Source organism: Drosophila obscura, unplaced genomic scaffold (genome assembly GCF_018151105.1).
Source record: "Drosophila obscura isolate BZ-5 IFL unplaced genomic scaffold, ASM1815110v1 contig_200, whole genome shotgun sequence".
Lineage (NCBI taxonomy): Eukaryota > Metazoa > Arthropoda > Insecta > Diptera > Drosophilidae > Drosophila > Drosophila obscura.
The window spans coordinates 1,810,920-1,826,501 of record NW_024542791.1 but is presented as its reverse complement, the minus strand read 5'-3'; the positions used below and the strand labels follow the sequence as shown (position 1 = coordinate 1,826,501).

At 41.5% G+C, this 15,582-nt stretch overlaps 1 protein-coding gene across 2 annotated transcripts in view; it reads left to right on the top strand.

Moving 5' to 3' along the window:
- LOC111069084 (carboxypeptidase N subunit 2) overlaps positions 1-15,582 on the top strand; it is a 52,390-nt gene that overhangs the window by 17,074 nt on the left and 19,734 nt on the right. The gene's annotated exons all lie outside the window — the stretch shown is intronic.

Genomic DNA, 15,582 nt, shown 5'->3' with positions numbered 1-15,582 from the left:
GTGCCGGTGCCAGTCCCAGTCCCAGTCCCTTTCCCACCCCTCCCTTATCGGCGTGTGTGTGTGTGTGCATCTGCCCCGGCTGGCTGCGTCACTTCTCATTGCAAAATGCAATTTGCCGCCACCCAACAACATGGCCCGAAAAAGGGTTTCTCCACCCCCCACCCAACCCATTCGGTCTTATCTTTGCTTTCATTTCATAAACCAGCTTCCTCTGGCGGCACCCCCCTTCGACTCTCAGTCACAGTTTGCAACACTTTTCGACCACAAAACGAACTCGAAACTCGAAACAATGAAGAGACCAGGCGACTCGTTGCTGCAACTGCAATCCATTCGAGGTCTGGCTGAGTCTGGGTGCTTTTACATATGTGTGTGTGTGTGTGTGTGTGTGTGGCAGACTGCAGTTGCTGCCACAATGTATCATCAGTTGAACTTTTGTGCGGCTGTCATAGGCAGAAATTGGTTGCATGCAGAGCTGTGGGGGCAACTCCACTCTCTCTGGTTCCCCCCCAAATAAACCATTCCCAAAAAAAAGGCCCCTTGCAACTTGATTTGCAACTTCATTTGCAATGGTTCAGGCGGAGATGCAGATAGGTTTTTAGGGCAGGAGAGAGTGTGTTGTAGGAGGTACTGACTGTATATACATACTCGTAGTAGAGATCCAAGTCGAATGCATATAAATCATATGAAATTGTTTTTGGCCAACCCCCCCTAGACCCCACACCAGACCCAAAAGACAATTTGATTGGATTTGATATTTTTGTTCAGGGTTAGGATAAGATCTCAAGGCTTGGTTTGGTTTCGGTTTGCTCCGAATTCGGGCACACAGGAGACTGGGAGAGCCTTTGACAATGGCCTTTATAGGGCAAAGACTTAATGGAGTTGTTTCCCTGAGAAAGTTTCGGGTTAAATAGTTTTTATAATTGGAGAAAAAATGTTTTATGGTTGGGGAGAATTTACGATTTCTTAAACATGTGACTATAGATTGTTGTATTATTTCTTGTGTCGTTTGAACTATTTAAATATATTTTCCACAGCCAAATCATTTCAAAGAACTCCCCCTCAAACCAAAACGAATCTACAGCTGCAAAAGCGGAAATCTTTAGTTTTTCATGCTTCAGATATCAGCATTTAATTCCGATAAAAATATTAATAAATTCCCATGATTAATTTCGAGCTGTTCCCCTGAAAAAGAAGTAAAGTTAGCCAACATCTCTATATAGCTTCTTTGCTTAGTTTATTTTTATGTTCTACTGCAATTTTGTAGAACAGCATGGCCTCAGGAGGTGGTTCTTCCCGTTGGCTGCTTAAGACTAATTGAAGACTCTCAACACCTTGGCTGAGCGGAACAAACGGAGCAAACTGTGAGAGACTCTCCCTGTATTCTTGGCCCAGACCTAATTAACTTCTCACCCATCTGCCATCTCTACACAGGCAGACACTACGCAGCTTATTTAAATGTTTATTAAATTGTGTTTTCCTCCCTGTTCCCATCTCGCTTTCAGACATTGTTGCGCCCAATTTCAGGTGCTTATAAGTTTTTTATATCTATATGTATCTACAATATATATGTGTATAATATATATGTTTATGTACAAAGTTAAGGCAAGGCAGTCGATTCACTAACAACGCGCCAACATGCAAATTGGCAATTTAGTTTTAATTTTTTAATCGTTTGCAAAGGAAAACTCAACACGTTCCGTTGATTGTTGTACAGATATATGTACTCCATATAGTATATATATTTCACTGAAAAGCTACAACTAATTTCTGTACATACAAAAATTGTATTTGCCTCAGCATTTAATAGTTGTTTTTTTTTGCAGTAGTTTTCTTCCATCTTTTTTTATAATTGCAAAATGCAGAATATTAAAAAAAAGTTTTACAAAAAGCGGAGAGTGGTGAGGAGTGGTGAGGAGTGGGGTGTGTGTGTGGGGCCTCTATAATTGTTGTTGTTGTTGTTGTTGTTGTTGTTGGAGTGTATGCAATCTCATGTCAAGCAGACATTTCAATTCAATTAAATTTGCTCGCCTCTTATCGAATAAAACTTTTGCCTTTCCTCGCCGCAAACTTTTTCAAGCATTGGGAACAGTTTTTCCCATTTTTGCGAGAAGGCGCATAAATTAATTAACTAAAAGAGGAGGGTGAATTTTATTTTAGCTTGCCACGCCTTCAGCAACGCCTCCCCACCTCCCATTACCATAGCACGAGAAGCTGTAAAATCTGTGAAACCAAAAAATCTGTAAATGAAGGGAAACAAAGGCATAAATCGATTAAATTTGCTGTCATTTTACATTTGACACATGAAACAAAATGCGTTGAAATCGTCCCTCCCCAGACCCCACGCCAACGGATATTTTTGAGGGGAAGTTTGTTCCTGTCACATGTAGCCTGGTGTGAAAACAGGAGCAATAACCGGGGTTAACATACGTTTGAAAAGCTTTTCAGATTTTGTACCCCCCCACTTTTCGAAAGGGGTTCACTCTGGTGTCCTCCCGCGGGGGTAGGGTTGAGTTTGGAGTGGGTCCTGGTTCTGGTCCTGGTTCTGATTCGGGGTGCGGGTCCGCGACGTTTATGCAAATTGTCAGTCGTTTGACTGTGAAAACATTGTGAAGCCATTTGAACTCTTGGGGGACAAAGAGTTGGCTGGAAGAGGGCTGGGAGCATGTACCACGACGAGGATGATAGAAACAGAAATTAATATAAATCGATGGAAGAGCAGGAGATAAGGAGGAATGACCCTTAAGTGAACTTGAATGAAAAAAGGGTTTTTTTTATTATGTTTCTTGAGACTAGCCGACAAAGATTAATCTGCCATTCAACTTCCTTTGCCGCCACTCTAAGTACGAGTATGAATGTTCTCTCAATTAAGTTTTACCTTCAAGCTGGAGGTTTCTTCATTCGTTCTTTCATTAAGTGCCAGCGCCATTTGAAAAATTGCATTTACAAGTGGAACGCGTTTCCGACTTGTGTTTGAGTGCCGTGTACTGGACACGCCCCCCTGTGGCACCGACCAATAAATATGCAACTTTTGCATACACTACACAGCCCGTACAGCTTTTGCTTTAACACTTGCGACAACTTAATTCGTGCCAAACATGCGAGAAGTTCTACCCAAAGACTCTCGGAGAGGCCCAATTTGAATTAATCAAGTTGGGGGGCAGGCAGCACCCACAGCGCCCATCCTAGCCACAGACCCACCATTAAGACACCCACCTACATCTACACCAGAGTGCGAGTACGAGTACGAGTACTCCTGGAAACCTCAGTCGTTGCGTGCTCTTGGATAATTTTCATGTGCGTTCCTAATGAATTTTTAATTGTTTTTCGAGGCAAACACACACACACACACACACACACAAAAGATTCGATCGAAAGACATTGGCAATTGAAACTTCTTGAAGGACAGGAGGCAGTAGGTGGGCAACCTTGGCAGAAAATCAAGTGATATCATTAATTCATCTCTCATTAGGCAGTTTTGCCTATTGATTTTTTCTGCAGGGTTAATAATGCCAGAAATTGATTTTGGAGCCGGCTTAGGTCCAAAAATGCTGATCGATAGTGCCAATTTCAGTTCATTAACATTCCGAAGAAATCCACAGTTCATATCAGAGTCTGCCACTCTGTTTCGTTTCCTTTTGGCAAACCACACAAAGTCCACATAAATAAATTGCTGGCAATTACGGCGTTAACAAGTTTTATTGACTGACTAAATGCGCAACGACCCCATCCATACCGCCACCCAACAGACCCAGGCCCATTCCTCCTTCGCAGCGTAAAGTGCAGAGATTTTTTTTCGGTCCCCCATCTGCCGTTTGTATTTTTGGGCAAGGACATTTCATGGGCTTGTACAAACGTTTAACCGACTGTCTGGCCCTTCCTTTTGCAGAGGGGGAAAATTTATTTGCGCTTCGTGGTCGTCTGGTCAAGTTTTTGTTTTTGACCGGGTGGATTGTTTTGGACAGGGGCGAAGGGAGGCTTGGAACCCCCAGCAATGAGGGAGAACAATGAATAATGTCCGCAGTCAGCCAGGCGCAATCGCTTGTTTCCACTTGCCACTCCAGTTCCCCATCCTGTAGCCACTCCCCCCACTTAGTCACCCATTCATTCCGCTAGATCAATCTTCGTTGCACTTCTGTTGGACCCACACTGCTGGGATACCTCCTCCTGGTGTTCCATGTCCATGTCTGTCTATCGGTTCGACACTTTGTTGCATTTGAAATTTATTAGCCACGTCGCCAGCTCCCTTAGTGCCCGCACTCCCACCTACACACACAGGTCCCAGTGCTCCCTGAGAGTCTGTGCTGTGCTCCGATAGCTATCTCTTTGGAGCATATACCCGCACGAGTGCGTCGTACGTATCCCGAGCATATTTCTCACATTATAACTGTCAGTCGAAAATTTACCTTTTGCGTTGGGAACCATAAAAAATGGCACAGCACAGCCAAAAAAAAAAATAATCATAATGTGACATTGATTCTGGGCTTTTTCTTTGGGGACTCCGACTCCGACTACAGCGACAGCGGCAGCCAATAAGAAGATAAAGCCACCAAACCATATCGTCTGGCTCCGGTCCCTGGCCGGGGGTGTAACATCCATTTGCCATGTGTCCCATCGCGGTCTCGGGTGGTTTGCTCTCCAAAAGGGACTCTAAGCGTGGACGTGGATGTGAATGTGGGATAGGGTGTGTGGATGTGGTGTGGCGTGGCGTGGTGTGGTGTGGGCTAGGCGCTATCCGCTATCAGCATATGCGGTTTAAGTTGCGGTTGACATTTATTTCACGCACCATTGGACAAATAAATGCGTTGCGGCTTGCCATTTCGATTGGCAACGGGTTAGGGATACGAAGGGGTATGGTTATGGGTAGGGCTAGGTATGGGTGATAGACCGATTTAATATACTACATATGCACTTATGTATGTGCTTAGGGAAAACGCCATTCAAGTAGTTGGAGAGTTGAACATATATCTATGTAGAATATAAGAGGAATATATCATATATCAATCCTCTGCGCAGGCTTCTATTACAACATCCATTTTATTCAATAGAACCAAAGACTCTATGTGTTAAAGAGTCTTTGATAGAACCATCTGGATGGATCTTGATCTTTTTAAGATTTGTTTGGTATTTCATTTGTATAGGCAATCATTAATTATCCAATTTCTGTTTCCAATTTTTATTTGGATACAGATCTAACCCGATTAACTTATTCTTAATGCATTTATTACTTCTTAAGAGACTCCCTATCCCCCACATTAGTTTCATGTCCAATTTCCAGCTAAACTTTTCATTTAATCGAGCATATACGTATCATATCGTATCAATTAATTTATCCATCACATCTTCAATTAGTAGACAGCAAATTGAACCGGGAATCATTGGGAACCTTAGACTCTCACAGACACTTCGTCAGTCAAAGATCATCTCCATCATTTCGGTCTGCCTTGAAGACCCTTTAACCCTTTTGCAACTTCTGGGCCACGCCCCCTTAGAAGAGAAGAACAAGTCTGTGTCTGGCTCTGGCTCTGGGGTCACTCCATTCTACTTCCTCCACACTTGTGTGTTTCAATACCGTATACGATTTGTTACTTCTTTTCTGCTTTTGGTGGGTTTTTAATTTTACGCTTCGAAATTTTATAATTTCCACACTTTATGCTAGGCTTCCTCTCCCTTCTCTTCCCTCTCTCCCTCTTTTTTGTATCTTTTTCTACATATTTTTAATTCTTTTCCGCTCTTTTGGCCTCTTGTTTTGAGGTCCAAACATCAAAAGTAAAGTTTTATTTTTAATTTCTCCCCCTTTTTTTTTGTTTTGTTTTTTAGCTTAGAACCACTACAAATTCTTGTCACGTAGACAACCTTTTAATTGGTGCCACTAAAAGGTTCGGCCCCTAAGGCCAAAGGAAAGAAAGAACCCAAGAGCTGAGCGCCAGGAATTAATATATTTGGAATATATATTCATACATACTCGTACTCGTACATATATTTAGGGGAAATGGTTTTGGCGAGCAAAGAAATTAATTTTAATTTGATCAAATAGTTGGGAAGAGGTACACGTACATATGTCCATGTGATACTGGATAAAAAATTAGAGATAGAATCTGCAAAACATGCTACAAATCAATGGAAAATAATTATATATGAACCGAGTTTAGCAGAAGAAATTAAAAAAATCTACTAATAAATGATTTCGTTCTGATGAATGCCATTCTCGTTTTTTGAGTATTAACTTGTAAGTTAAGAACACTTCAGTCCTAGAATAAGATGATACTTGGACTCTCCATGACAGTGCCAATACTTGAATGATATAGCAAATTTTTATAAAGTGTCAGTGAAAGTAAGCGATGGCACAGTATTCCCCTAAACAGAGAATGGAATCCCTTTCTAACAAAAGACTCTTCAGCGCCTCACCCACTCTGGCATTAATTAATGAAAGCCAAGCATTTACAGCTCTATTCACACATATAACACACGATAACTAAATGTTCTAGGCAAAACTTTTTACGCTGTATAAGTGACAATTTTAATTGTGTCCCACACACACACACACACACACACAGAGTGTACAGAGTGGCAGCCACACTCTGTTGACTTTAATTGTGTGAAAAAGCATAAACATTCTAATTTACAGTGCTGCGCGGAAAAGGCTGCACAGGACATGTGAGCCGGCAAGTTGTTCCTGCAGGAGAGAGTCTGGGTGTGAGTGTGAGTGTGTATGTGTGTGTGCAGAATGTGATAGTGTAATTATGATGCGGTTTTGGGTTCGGGTATAGCGATGGTCCTCGTCCTGGTCCTGGCAAACAAATGCAGCCAGAGATTAGTCAGCTTAGTCCAGGGCACACGCCTTCTCCTCCAGCCGACAACCCTCATCGACTTTGTACAATGCCATGTGCCGCACGTAGCGAGTCCTTTTTTCCGGCCAGTCCTTTTTGCATACTTGGATTCAATAACAATAGCAAATGTACTTTATGCAACACTCCATTGTTTGCCATTGTAATTAAGTTGACAATCCATCATCATACATCATCATCATGGGCAGCGCCATACATCAGCTGATGCAGATATTCCTCGGAAAATTTGTATGTTTGCGCCAAATGCCTATCCATTTGTTGAGGTTTCTCCAATTTCGATTGTTTTCGTAACGGCGCTAGGGTTTGCTTTTTTGTGTGTACGAGTCTATGATGTTTGGGTAATTTGTTTAATGAATGCATATGGAGACGGGAGATGAGAATTGAATTTAAAATTGGTCGCGGTTGGCACGTGATGAGTGATTGGGCAAGGGAAAATTGTTGCGAGTGTGTGAATAAAACGGAGGAAACTATAAAGGACGGTCTAACAAAGAACGAAAATTCTAATTTGAATATTGTGAATATTTAAAATAGAGTTAAAAATTAACGCTCTCGATTTTCATATTTATGAAATTATTCTGTCTCTTGCCTACTGTCTCTCCAAATATTTAAGTTGGCTTCCGCAGTAACTTTCATCTTATGTGTGCTTCTTATGGAAATTATTCTCTAGCTTCTTTATTTTCAATCAATTTTCTTTCAGAATATATTTTATCTCATTATTTTACGCGCAATTTAGTTAGGAACTAGCTCCTGCTAATCACTCAAAACTTTAAGTAAGCCAATACTCCGAACCTCCACCCCCACATATGGGGCCAACCACAAGCTGTCTGTCAATTGCAGCCAGGACTTGATCTATCCTATCCCAAGCCCCCCCTTAAAACCCTTGCCCAGAAAACAAATAAGATAAAAGTTGGATAAAAACGAGGAACCCAAGAAAAAATGTCTATATGGGTGTGAAGGAAAGTGTAACTGTGCTTAAACTCAATTAGCATAAAATGCAATCCATCATGGAAAATGTCAAAAACTGCTGAGCAAAGTTTCCACAAGTCAGGGCTGAAAAAAAACCCAAAGAAAGAAAAAAAAAAAATGAGAATCCGGGGTTGCAAAACGGAACCACAAACCAACAAAAAAAAAACGGAGATGTGAAAAAAATGTCTAATATATTAAACAAATATGATAATAAAGTTGGTCAAGGCGAAGGAGAGGGAAGAGAGAGCATTGCCAAATGCAGGAAACTATAAAAAAGCTGGGGGGATGATAGCGAAAAGAAAGTTCTAAACTTTGCATAACTTTGGCTGTCCAAAGGATTCTACTTCCACTCAGGTATTTACGACCCAACCAAATGCGATAAAGTGTTAACCCAAACCAAACCGAAAAACGAAAAAAGATAGAAGGAGGTATAGAAGCCTAGTCATGTGGATAGTTATGGGTCAAGTGGTGGGGTCCTTGCAGCACGAGTTGGCCATAAATTTCCAGGTGCTGCCTGGCTTTTGTCTGCCCCTGAATTATTGTCACTGGCAACAATGATGTGGCAGCACCACAAGCAGCAGGCAGCAGCAGCAGATGTTGGAGGAGGAAGTACATAAACCATAGGCTGAGCAGGAGAGAACTTTTCCTTTCCCTCCTTTTCCCTTTCTCACTCGGTTCTCAAAGTGTTATCGAAGTGGGGTAATAAAAAATAGGAAAATATGTTTAGTATTTGAGATGCCGCTCTCATATCTAAATTACGCTCATCCGCAGACATATCCTGCCCCCAAACCCCATTAAAATCTTCAAACTGGCAACAATTTTTGTAGCATACACTGAGGCAGGCGGTGGCAGAAGGATGGGGCGGCGAGATCCACAGAAGGAGCAGGAGACGACGACTCGGCAAGGCCAGACAAAGAGTTTTCTGTGCTATTTGGTAAACTTATTCTCCTTCTTGCACCACCCTACAATTAGGGGCGTGGCTATGGACTGAACTGTTTGCTCGCAACAAGGAAGATCCTTGCGGCCACATAAATCCTGTCGGGGAAATGCAATGCCAAGGCAAAAAGGAATTAAAAACCAGCAAGAAGAAAACGAACGAAAATGGGGAAAATGGAGGGGAAAACAGATAGAGAAAAGAGGAAAGGAACAACACGACCTGAAAGAGAAAGGGAATAGGAAAAGGGTGCAGAGATAGAGCGAAGAAACAACAAAGGCAGAAATATTCGCCAGCCAGCCAGCCAAAAGGGAAAATTGCATTACGCAGATGTTGCCAATTGTAGGGAGAGGAGGAGGAATAAAAGAGACGGAAGGGGAATGTTGGCAAAGAGGAAATGAAGGAGATTTTCCCTTTGTCTGTGTAGGTGTGTGCCCGACCGCCACCCAGTCCATCTACTCCCCCCACAACTTCCGAAAGAAGTGCTAAAGAAAAAGTCATAAAATGCAAGCCAGAAAAGAAAATTGCAAATGAAATGTCGAGAGTTTTTCCGAGCTTTTGTGGATCTCTGAAGGGGCGGAGTGGGAGCATCGTGGAGAGGAGGCAAAAGCAATAAAATGGCGGATATAAAGAAAAGCGGAATGGAAAGGAGCAGAAAGAAGGAGAACCGATGGCAAGGCAGGGCAGGACGCTCCTTGTACATTGTACATAAGCCCCCCGAGAATAAAGAGATATCCAAGACAGAAAGAAAGTATACAATGAAAATGGCGGAATGAGGACTGCCAACTTGCTTGAGAAACGAAATTATTTTACGCATTTCGCTCGCAATTAATCTTTCAATTTGCGAACACCAAAAGATAATAGAAGAAAATTGCTGTGGCTCAAAGAGACATCAGAAAGGCAATTATAATTTTTCGGAGTAATTCAAATTAGTCAAAGAACTAGCAGGGAAATTAGTGAAGGGTCCCTGCAAACCTGTGTGCAGATGATTAAATACGTTGCAAATATCTGCATGCAGGGCACATCTATAGTTTATGCTGTTGAGTTTAATAACTTGGAAAACCATTTATGACAAGGTAATAGGGAAACAATAATAGAGCTCTTAAATGCGATTAAGTTGAGTAATATATTTCTTGAATCATTGGTTTCTAATTGGGGGTGAAATTTACAACTCCAAAGTGAATATACATATTTAAAATTATTCTTTGATTCAATTTTAAAGTGCTTTTGGGTATAAGATTTTCGGAAGAGTTAATTCTTAGACATATATGTATACGTATTGACCATTATAATACAAGTAAAAAAAACCATGATAATTTAAACAGACAGTAAGTTATGTTATGTTCTTAAGTAAGCTACTCTAAGAAGTTTATATTTAAGTGGGTCTGACAACTTTTTTAAAACGTAATAGATATAATTTAACATTACTTTAGCTGCCAGTCTTAATGAAACACCTCCAATGAAAAGACTCCCCATTAAACTCTTGCAAGATGCTAAGTTTAAAAATTAAAGAATATTGTATCTTAAAATGTGCACCTCAAGGCTGAGAGGACCGCTTCAACATGAATTCTTTATGAAGAAATTTACATTCCACCAAAGTTGAACGGTTCCACAAGACGGTTCTATAAATAACCCTGCAAAGGAATCTCCTACTCCCACTCCCACTCCCACTCCTACTCCTCTCATCGTCATTGTCATCATCGTAAAGTTTGTGCTGGACGGGAAAACTACAACCGACGAAAATTAAATTGCCCAACAAAATTTGAAAAACATAAATTTTAAATTAGAGCCACAGGAGCCAAAGGAGAGAGGCAACGACCCAACAACGAGTATGGCATGGCAGCCACCAAACCCTATGGAACCCCTTTTTCCGCCCGAAAAATTAAGCAGAGACTAAAACCAAAATATTGTTTTTACCTTGTAAGTAAAATATTTATTCAATATAACAATATTTTCTGATTGAAGGGTGGCCCCGAAAAGGTGACCCACCAGAGTGGAGGTTGTTGGGGTGTCGGCGCGCGCAGTGTTCAAAGATTTGGAGAGCCAGGAGTGTAGCCAACCCGACCCGATGCGACCCGAGAGACCCCTCCACAAAGGAAATGCCTTTAAATTGTAAAACGAGACGCATAAACAAATGCACAAGAACACAAACACACAGGCACACACACAGTCTCTCTCTCTCTGCTCCAACAAAAGCTCTTAAGTAAATAAAAGCAATACGACAAACGGTATTTCGGCTCTTAGCAAAACCAACCCGAAAAGGCAAGGGCAAAAGCAAAACCAAACACACAAAGCAAAGTCACAAGAGTATATAGACGGAAACGAAATGGAAATGGAACAGCTCTCTCTCTCTCTGTAACGCCGTTGTGGGCGTAACCAACTAGCTCACACTCACACAATGAAAGGGAGAGAGAGAGAGAGAGCGCGATTCGAAATGACAAACAAATACAACTGCACACACACACACACACAGCTCTCTGCCAGTGTGCAAGTATGGGTATTGGTTCTTCTTCTTTTGGACCGCGACGCCGCTCTCTTCCATCCGATTATATTATTACGTCTCTGTATTTGTGCGACGCAAGACGCGCAGCAGCAATCAATCCCCAAAACGTGCTCCAAACAAATAAAGCAAATTAAAATATGACAAAAAAAATATATATATCAACACAAAATTAAAAAAAAACACAAGGCGATATTTGAAAACGTCTTAAATTTTTCAAAGTTTGATTTGAGAACCATTTGAAGGACATAAGCGAAAACACCTGTGACCAGGATTAAAGTTTCCGACAGCTTCACTTAATGAAGGAATTCAAAGAATGATAAAATCCCTACTCTTCCTGTATATGTCACATTTTACAAAAAGGAGTTTTCTTAGGTTTTGTTATTGATATTCGCATCTGGTGGAAAGCCGACGGCAAAAGTAAATCGTCAGTCGTCTTAGGCTTTGTGTAATATTAAATAATATCTGCATTGGTGTGATCAAATTTGAATCGACCTTTGAAGAAAGATTTTATTGGCATTGAATTTATTCAAACAAATAAATGCTCTATGAATTAAAACGTAAATATTTATATAAAATAAAAAATTACGAGTATAAGCGCGAAAACTAATTCTTGACTTATTGAGAAATGGCGGAACTCTTTGGCATTAGTTGATTTCATTGTTATTGCTCATTACCTGTTGTTGTGTTTTTTTTTTGCTAAGACAATCGACCTGTTCATATACCCCATCTCTCATAACGCTACAACTGCAGCTCTCCGTCTCTCTTTCTGTCTCTCTCTTACAGCTACAAGAGACTTGCATAAAATTATAAGCTGCAAAAATTACAGCAAAGTGCTACAAGTTTTTGTTGGTTAATTTGCATTTGGTTTTGTTTCAGACGTTTTAATTACAAATTGCTACAACAGGTTCCATTTTGATGTTTCTGTCGAGTTGTTTAATTACCTATGATTGCCAGCCATGGGGAGGGGAGGGTAATTCTAGTAGCAGACTCATATTTTTAAGCAAGGTGTTCTAGGAGTTTGTAGGTTCTTAAAGTGTAGGGGCATTGTAGGTAGTGCGGTATTTTAACAATGCAATTTTGCGCTTGTCTTTTGCTATTTAAGTCAGTTGGAGCCATTAAAAATGTTTTCATTCAACAGAAGTTGTACGCTTAGCACCATAACATACGTTCAATGTTATTTTTTTATATTTAGTTCTATAACTCCTTTTTCATGCTAATTTAATCAAAATCTTATCTTATTTTCCTGGAATTACCCCATGGAAAATTCGGACATTTGTTACCCTATTGCTACAAATTGTTTCCATCTAAAAGAGCACACAATGAACTAAAGAACTTGTGTCAAAGTCCATAAATTTCAATAGCAATTACCATTACCTCGCCTCACCTGGTGCTCAACCCTAGGTCGGGCCCAGGACAGTGTCTGGACTTCACTTGAATTGCCGACGGGCAAGGAGGACCCTTGAGGAGAGGCTATTTCCACAAGTATTACTATTAGCAGAGCAGCGAGAAAGGCGACCATGTTAGCTGCCATTTTTTGAGGATGTCTGGAAGGGGGGGGACTGCCTCCGAAATTGAGTTGAAAATGTTTTCTTTTTACAACTAAATCAAATGTTTTGATAAATTGCCAAACACACGCAATCATTTCGCTCGGACAAAATGGCCGAGAGAGTAGTGGCAGCAGCAGTGGGAGCAGCAGCAGCAGCAGCGGCAACGGCGACTATCGATGCTTATCTGGCCATTAAAATGAGGCCAAGAAATTGCCACCGTTCATTGTTGCACAGCCCCTAGAGCACACCTTCTATCCACATACTATCCCCAACAATTGCGTGCATTTTAATGCGATTTTTGCATTCTGCAGCACATTTCGCAGTATCTTTTGTTGCTATTAAATTTTCTTTTATTTTATATAAATATTTACATTTTGGTTGAGGAGCAACTGTCAACACAATTGAGCAATTAGATGGGGGATCTCTGCTCCGATCTTCCCATGACTTATCTTGAAAAAGGTGCTTCTTCCCACCAGAAGAAACCCGGGAACAGAACCACATCGTCCGACACATAGATTGCAATTTTCATTTCAATTTCACGTCCGCACGCGGTTCTGCGCACGCGCAACATTTCAACCGAAGCTTCACTTCAAGTTCCTCCTCTGAAACCTCTGCAGACTTCCACAATTTATCTATGATTCCATGTGATTCTATCTTGGGTCTGTAGCTCTGGTGCTCTGGTGCCCGTTGCCCAGTGCCCGTTGCCTGGGTCTGCACAGTTTTTCCTGTCATGAGGCAGTCGCTCGAATGTTTTAGGGTTGTCATCGTCTCGCTGTATTTATGATTATTGTTATTACTATTTCATCTACGGCTTGTACTGCTTCGTCGTGAGCTTTGAACCCGCCAGTAACTTCAATTCATAAGAAATTATTGAATTCGAGGTGGAGGTTAGCCATCGCAGGTAAATTGTTGGTCCAAAGTGGCCTTAACCCAAGGCGTACAGCAGAGAAATTTTGTAATTCCCACAACGATTTCTCAATCATTTTTTTAAATTATTTAAACATGCCAGCTTGCAACCTTAACACTTACTCAATTCCATCTGCAGTCGCGTTCCTGTTGCATTTAATCCCTTCCATGGCCATGCATGGGTCTGCAAGTGCAAGTCTCCAGGTTTAGAAACAGTTTAATCGCTCATCAAATCTTTGTGTAATTTGCACATCAACCGAATAACTTCAAAGAACAGTGTAATACCAACTTTCATCTCATTGTGTAGACGCTTTCCCAATGGGTTAAAGCCCTCGCATAGGCCTGCTGCTGGTTCTGTTTTTCTGTGTCTAACTCTCCATCGGCGCTTTCTATTTTTATGCGGCGCGTGTGTGGAATCAATGAAATGGAAGATAATTGCACACACAGCAGCATTTCCATTATTATTAACATTAACATGAGCAACAAGGACAGTTGGTGGGGTAGGGTGAGGTGAGAGAGAGAGGTAGAGGGAGTACGCTGGAGCAGGTGTGGAAGTGGCAGTGCCAGTAGCAAGAGCAACACGTGTGAAAATCAAATTCCATGGCATCACCTACGCAAATTACAAAATGAACACACGCAGCATGCTACAGGAGAGCGGGTGAAGGTGTGCAGGGCGGCGCTGAGGCCCTTGCAAATGCCTGAGCACCAATGGGTTAAGCGCGTTAATCATTTTAAGCATTGACCATCTCTTTCTGGCCCGTTCTGCCCCGCTCTCTCTCTCTCCCTGTTTCGTCTTCATTCATCGATGATTATTGCGTTAATTATTATCCTGTTGGGGTTATATCCTGGTGCCATGGACCTCCGCTGGAGGGGTTCCGTTCCGTTCCAAGGGGCATATTTGTGCGTAAACTTCAAAAGGAATCTCTGCTATTTTCGTATGAGGTGCGAGCCTCAGTTAACCCTGTACCACACTCCTTTCCTTTCCCGAGGCCTGAGCACAAAGGCATGCGAAGCGAAAGGTCCTTGTCCTGCCGATGCCTTCGGGTGCGTTTGTCCAGCTGCCGCATGCCCCATCTCCTGCAACATTTTGCTGTTGCTGCTACTACTCCCTGCCCCTGCCCCTGTGCCTGTCGCTGCTGCTTCTCCTTCTCGTAGCCTGTCAGCAGCAACTGACCTAATAATCATTTTCAAAGCGAAAAATTGTTGCTGCTGTGTAGCTGTCCAACTTATTTTATTCACACTTCCAGCTGGAGGACAGACTCTGGAGTTTGGGTGCAAAAGTGGCTCCAGCGGGTGTTAAACGCTTTGGGAAAACATTTTCCCCTTTTTTTTGGAACTTCCTATCCAAGGCCTATTGGGCGAGAGTTTACTCCTCGAATGTACCAGTGGTTTTCGTGTACATTTTTTTGATGTGCTTTGAAGAGATGTGTATTAAGAGTTAGTTAATTGAATAAGTTTTAATGGAAAATGTTGAATTTTTGAGCATTTTTATAAATTAATATGTGGCTAAGATATTGGCTTAAATATAACTACTGTCTAAGACTGAAATATGCAGTGGTAAATCCATTGCAGAAAACGAATCGACTCACTGTAGATAATATGCGAGTATAGGCTCTAATTTAATTGGATACAATTTCCCTGTATAAATATAGAGTTAACCTGCCGTGTCTTTAGCTATTCTTCACACATATTTCTCTCGGATTAACCTCTCCGAATCTCCCAAATCAACAAACCATTCCAAATTCCAAATCTCACACCCATTCACATCAGCCAAACCTTGTCACTAATAGACCAACCCGAGGGCATTTCTCATGCCTCAATCAGTCAGTCAATGCCAGAAAGAAAACCAGAAACGGATACAGGCCGGACTTCATTAAGAGA